General features: G+C 33.2%; 1 pseudogene; it reads right to left on the bottom strand.

The window, feature by feature from the left end:
- Nucleotides 1-2,764: 2,764 nt before the first annotated feature.
- Nucleotides 2,765-7,500, bottom strand: part of LOC119580710 — a 9,273-nt pseudogene continuing 4,537 nt past the window's right edge.

Below are 7,500 nucleotides of genomic sequence, written 5' to 3'. Positions count from 1 at the left end.
GTTTATATGGTCAGTACTATAACATATCTGAGATAGTATTACTATTATCTTTTCAAATCACACAATTTTCAACATTTTAGTTAATAAGTTCTTTCTGTAATGGATCCAATAATTTCAATTTATTATCACATATTAATCATTAATGCTGAAAACGGCAAAATATACATTCTATAAAAATAAAATAAAATAATAATAATAATAATAAGAAAGTTTACTGTAGTACTGAATGAATTCTCCATTAAATACTAGAGTGACACTGACTACCTAAATGCTTGTGTTTTTGGACACGTTACTACATTATACCACTGAGTTTACAATTGCCATTCACACCTACATGTCTCTCCTCTTGATTACACATCCAATGTGCAATTAAGGTATAGAAAAAAGAAGGAAAAAGGGATAATACTTTGAGCACTTGATCTAAGAAGACTTTTCCTTAGATCTATATAAAAATATTTTTGATCTGACGTATTCTTAATCTTACCATTCAAATGATAAGCAGAACTCAAAAAAAAAAAAAAAAAAAGATAAGAAAGAAAAAGCTGACAGATTCAGCAGTACATACACATATATATACATATCAAAATGGAGTAATCTAATCACAACACCTAATACTATGTGAATAATAGGGTATGGACTTTCTTGGATATGCTCAAATATATAAATCGAAAATAAAAGAATAATGAAAATCCCGTGACGTTAACCCAATGCCAACGGGCATAACTGTATGTACAAGCCACGCCCACTGTGAGTTTAATTTATAAATTGTTTTTACACATAGATGGCTACACTTGTACTAAAGTCACCAATGAGTCAATTACGAGTACTGCTGTCTAGCCTGTTTACCCCCGTTTCCTGATTGATTACAAAAATTTTTAAGTTATTTACTTTGCTGTTACTAATGTTTATAACATTATAGTAATCATAATCTCTATAATAAAAATAACACCATTGATATTCATAGCATTAGTAAAAAGTATGTTCTTGCTGCCAATTCAAGGAAAGGTGAAATCAGGTAAGGTAAACTACTAATTGACTCCTTTGTGGCTAAGAACTAGCAGAGTGATCTATGTGCAGACACATTTCACACACACACACACACACACACACACACACACACACACACACACACACACACACACACACACACACACACACACACACACACACACACACACACACACACACACACACACACACACACACACACACACACACACACACACACACACACACAAAAATCCTCAGTGGCATTGGGTTAATATTCATGGATGTTTTTTTCTAAATAACTTTTTAGTGTATTGCATCAATATTCTTGGAAGATTCTCATATCACTTTTGAGTGTATTACAAAGGTTTGAAATTGTTACAAAGTGCACCCATGGGACACATTACTTGGATAAAGCAGACTTACATAAAAATAAAATTCTGTGTAAATATACACTAATGTCTATATCAACAAGGCCAGATACAATTTCAAGTCATTGCTATTCTTACTTTGTGACTATTATATTATATGATTGACTAGAAGCAGGGAGTACCTCTTCACTTCGTTATGATAGATCATCTCACTATGGGGGTCACTTTCATACAGCATTGGCTAAGGTTCTGCTTCTTCCCAGTGCAGCAGTATATAGTATAAAGAATGACATGCTATCCTGTCATGTTTTGTCATTTACACAAGAGCACAGCAAGATACAATGTTAAATATGCAAGTTCATATGATTTAAATAGCACTGCTAATAAAAATAAAATTAATCATATTTAATTTCCTTGAACTGCAACTCATATCAGTGCATATAAATAAATGACACCATCACCCCTAGTACAGGAACAAACAACCTTTCTTCCATGCTTCCCCCATTACATACTACAGTGCAGTTCTGATTGATCACTTATGCATATTTACTATAGTACTACATCACTGGTGTGACACATTTTTATAGATCATTTTCATCTCTCATTTCAAACAAGCATGCAGAGAAACATCACCTGATCTTGATGGAATGGTCCTTATGTTAATATATAAACCCTGAAAATAAAGTTCCATAGCAACTCATCCCCAAGGGTGATTACAACCTAAAGCAGAATCATCAATATCTTTGTGGTGGCAAAGAAGTGCCTGCACATGGTGCCACCGCTATCTGCAAGTTTTAGAAATACCAAGGCAAGGCTCAGACTCCTATGCCTGGGGAAATGCATGACTATATCCTAGGGTAGATGAAACCTCTGAATCCTGTTCCTATTCCTCTTGACCTGTTGGTGTTTGCAAAGCCCAAAGAGTGTTGAACCAGGCCATCACTCCCCAAAATCTCCTAGCTGGTGACAAAATCAGTTCATTTCCCTAGTTAAAACATCACACTAAACATCTGCTCAGAATCCTCTGAAATGTACAGTTTATAATAATAATAATAATAATAATAATAATAATAATAATAATAATAATAATAATGATAATAATAATAATAATAATAATAATAATAATAATTGTAAGTTCATAGTATCTGAATTATCACCAATACAGATAGATACACATAATTAAAAAAGACTTGAAAGATAACACTAATGATGCTGATGCTGATGATGCTGATGATATAATAATAATAATAATATAATATAATAATAATAATATACAACCAAAACAATTATAGAAACAGAATCATCATTAACAACAATGATGCTGCACATGCCAAAAAATATAATGAAAAATCTCTTGTGACTTTACCACAAAATAGCATAAAAAATAATACATACCTTAAGCAATTCTAACCCAGCAAAAATTGGGATATGAAATTGCCAATGCCAATGAAAATAATAGCAAAGTGAATTATGCAATGATACCATTGGAGCTTGTCTTGTGTGTAGAGAGCATACATGTATGTCACACATGGCAACATGAAGATGTAAGCTAAGCCAGATATCGCACCAACCCATCTGTGGGAAGAAAGGCATTTCAGTGAGACAGCCTTGGCCTGGAAATCTTGCAAAACATGCTAATATAATTAATGGATAGTCATACTACATATACTTCTTCAGCAGTAATGAAATGGAGGTTTATTATGTCAAAAATAATATGCAACTGTGTGAAATGTTATCAATTTTCAGCTTTGCTTTTACTTAAAACACAAAGAAATAATGGCATTTCTGCATGCTAAAATAATGAAGTTTACTTTCTTTTAAGTTTTGAAGTAATAAGAAATTCCTGTTAAGAAAAAAAATGAAAACTAGCAAATATCTCCCATGCTTGTAACAACCATCAACTTTATGTAGAAAAAATATAAATGAAAACTGATTACTTCAAATTGCAAGATATATAAGCAATAGCTACAATCTTTTTCTCAATGAACTGTCTTTTTCATATTGCAATGGATTTTATCTTTATTATTTTTTCTGCTTTCAGGATGGACATTTTGTGATGATGAGGGGGATGGTTAATCAAGATTGTCTGCATAATAAACTCAATGTATATTTACCTATTTCATGCAATAGTTATGAGAGTACATTCGGACTATGCCTTGGATATGGGCTAAGTTATGCATTCACTACAAAAGAGTCAATTAACAGCCCATCATAACTTCACCTAATTTCCCTATTAAAACAGATACTCTGATTATTATCATTATTGAATAATCCAAAAATCAAGGAAAAGGGTCAACAGGTCCTGAAATAGGCAGAACTAGTAGTAACTGACTCCTTGGTAACTAAGTATTTGTGGAGTCACGTGTAAAGACAACAACCAAACTAAAGTAGATATGGCATGTATGCCATGCCATCCCAGCACAAAGGGTTAACAAAATGAGGGCCCACTGATGTCTAAGCAGATCAACTTCCTTTGGCTAAGTGAGCAATGGAAGAATGGGACTCGAGTAACTCAACAAATGTAAATATGAAATCCAAGATAACTGATCTGGAGAAGTATTGGAAAGAGAGAAAAAAAGAAAGAAAAACCTGAGAAACAATGAATGAAGGGGTAAGAAAAAAGAAAGAAAACCTACCTGATGATGAATCCAATATTTGGGTAGAAGATAGCCACCAACACAGACATTGTCAGGAGACAAGTGTTTAGCAGAAACACCTGCCAAAGCCTGTACTCATATGATGGTCCCATGAAGTACGTGAACAGCTGGTTTCGGATAAAGAACCCTAACAAGGGATACACAGTCAAGATCTGGAAGAACAGGAAGCCACGCACAACAGCCAGAACTACGTCATGTGGGGGGAAGTTGTCCAAGAAATTCTGAAAGAGGATACAGGAAAATATGAACTATTTGTAAAAAAAATCTGCTGTTATTGCAAAACAAATCTGATCTTAAAAGGATATTTTTGGAACAAACTGTCTTTCTATACTATATTCTTAGGCAATCAAAAAACATATAAATGGAGAGCTTTTACATAATAGATTTTAATTCCATGCAAAGACACTGCAGAAGTGAGGCCTGCCTCTAAACTAGGAACTTACACATAAACACAATAAAATCAATGAAAAAGAAAGAAAGAAAGAAAAACAATATAAAACAAACAGTTATAAAGAAATATACACTAACATTCTTATCTGTCTATAAAAAGATGAAGAAGTAGTACAAGTTACTCATAGAACTTACATCAACTACACAATACTTAGGCATGGGGAAAGCAGAGTAGAAAAGAACACCAATAGGAATGTATGTCAGAGCTACGAGGATGTAGGCAATACTCAAGTCGCGAACCTGGAAATATGCAAAGGTATTAAGATATCTAACTGAATTTTAGTGAAATTGAGTGCATGGACTACAACAGAGATATATTTTGACACTGACTCATACTGTTTCTATGAATCTCTTCTATCTCAATGTGAGAATGTAATATAAATGATAATAAAAAGGACTATGTTTGCAAAAGTATCAAAATCTAATTCACAATTCCACAGTTGCTCTATTTGGAATGAGTCTAATTACTATTTTTTATTAAAGTATTAAACAAACAAGTTTTCTTTGACAATCTTAAAATAAAATTCAGTACTGCACATAAACTTACTTTGTTAAGTAATATAAAATTGAGACACTAATCTTACAACACCAAGACAAAAACAATTTGAAAATGAACATGGTAAAAAAAACACATTTTATCTTTTCCTGACAAAAGAGGTAATCCAAATATCCCTCTATAACCATCACAAAATTAAACTGCAATAAAAGGAGTATTTTCCCACTTACATTATTTTCCTGGTGTCTGTTACCTTGCATGTAGTAACAACACAGTTATGAATGAAGTAAGCAAGCGATAATGTTCCCGTCAGGGACATGATGAACTCTGTGAAGTAAAAATACAGATGCTTTATATCACTCTTCAGAAAATAAACAAGAAAGGACTGCAAAAAATGAATTTATATAAAAGAAAAGTCTTTTAGAGATGCCAAACTTGGATGACAAGGCAATAATAAAGGAAGCTAAAAGGAAAAGGAAATAATAACTGGAGGATTTTCCTCTAATCACCTCATTTCCAAATTGCATTGATATATTTTATAAGAGAATACTAAACACTAACTAACCATTAAAATTTTGAAAAAGCTACAACATCTTAACCCAATACCACCCAGAAGATGTAATGTTCACTGTTATTTTTGAAATGACTTTGTACACAGATGGTCCACAAATGCTCACAAGGAGTCAATTACTTCATCTACATGACATCACCCGACTTAATGAATTTCAGGATTTTTTTTATGTTATCAATATCAATGCCGGTATTGTTATCACTGACGTTACAATAATCATAATGCTCTTATCAATACTAGTACGATATACAATAAAAATATTTCTGAGAATCAAAGATACGGGTAAACAAGTGAGACAGGGATCTGACTACTCTCTAAGCTCTTCTGGAGTCATTAATAGGGATGGCATGTAATCCCCACTGCAATGGGTTAATGCATTATTTTCAATCTTTTCTCTTGAAAAACATGGCTAAAAATGTCATTGAAAAGTTCATTTCAGAATATACAATACATGAAAGCAACATAATTGGTAATCAACACTAAGTAAATATTTATTTTCAATTCACAAATTCTTACCTTGAACAGGGGCACATAAAATCACTGTTGACATCAGTAAAGTTAATGTTAATTCCCCAAGTTGCAGCTTTACTGATTACAAATAGGGACATGACTAACACAGAGATGGCACCTGCAAATGCAAAATGAAACCAACTTTAAATATAAAATACAAGCTTTGAAAACCATGGATTTCTTTAAACATATACCAGAACAGATTATTTCCAACAGATAAAGAAATTTAGATTACCCGAGAGTTAAAAAAGGTGAAGATCTTGGCATCTCGAAGGTTCAGCACAAAGATGAAGGGAACGAGTAAGTACAACGGCACTGTCAGGTCTTGTTGCCACCATTTGTGGAACTCACTGGGTTCCGGGCCTTTAATGTTTTCATCATTAGTAATGTGGGTGGGCAAAGCACTGCACTGGACGAGTCATTGTGGATCTCCCCATGGACTGTATCTGAAATCAAGATACATATATCAGAAGGAAATTAAAAAAGATTTCCATTAAATATATACACATCAATACATTTCCTCATCTTCCCATGTACAGCACAAATACATACAAAAATGTACACAAAAAGAAGATAACTTACCATATATCACCTCTCCAGTGTTAATAGGAATTTGACATTAGGACCCCCGTACCAACCTGAGCTCCAACCAAAGTTATTACAGAGAAAGTGACGGTTAACCTTCCGTTATTCTGCCTAGCGTTCCTCCTAGAAGCTGCCAGCATAGACGGCTGAGTTCTAGTGAGGGACCTTCCAAGCCTGTGAGAACAATTTAGCAGATGGAGTTACAGGATATAATCAATGCTAAATTTTATCAACTTAAAACAAATGTTAGTACTTTGATACTGACTGGATTTTATAATCTAATTATAAAAGAAAAAATAAAAATTAATGATAATAATAACAATATCCTCATAAACCGTTTTCTTTCATTTCTTTTATTATGAGGTATATGTTACATCATCCAGTTCTGAATGTTATAATTTACAGCTAACTTTTCAAATGCCCTATCATATATTGCAAAAAAAAAGAAAAAAAAATAAATAATAAAGAAAGAAAGAAAGAAAGAAGGAAGAAAGAAAAAATATACAAAAATACATAAAGTGAATGAATGCAACATGCTCACCCATAGTCTTCTGCAATGTAAGTAAGCGAATGGCAGTGTACAGAGCAATCCCAGCCATTCCCAGCATGATGATTATGCCACCTATGAGCCTGCTTGCCCAAAGGCCCATGGCATTGTCATGAGTGAGGTCCCCATCATAGTGTTCCAAATGGCAATGCTGGAAATAACGTAGTTTCAATTTCCTTCAATATATGCATGTTACCTACATCATATCAGATCCAATCAGGTTACTTGATGAAGGAGCTATAATATGTAGGATGAAATAATGCACTAATTTACTATTGTAACAAAACCCGACAGATTCAATCCACTCAGTTAAGTAACTACAACGA

The sequence above is a fragment of the Penaeus monodon genome, chromosome 14 (genome assembly GCF_015228065.2).
Source record: "Penaeus monodon isolate SGIC_2016 chromosome 14, NSTDA_Pmon_1, whole genome shotgun sequence".
In the NCBI taxonomy this organism is placed as follows: Eukaryota; Metazoa; Arthropoda; class Malacostraca; order Decapoda; family Penaeidae; genus Penaeus; species Penaeus monodon.
Note: the sequence above shows the minus strand (reverse complement) of the source record. Positions and strands in the feature narration are given on the sequence as shown.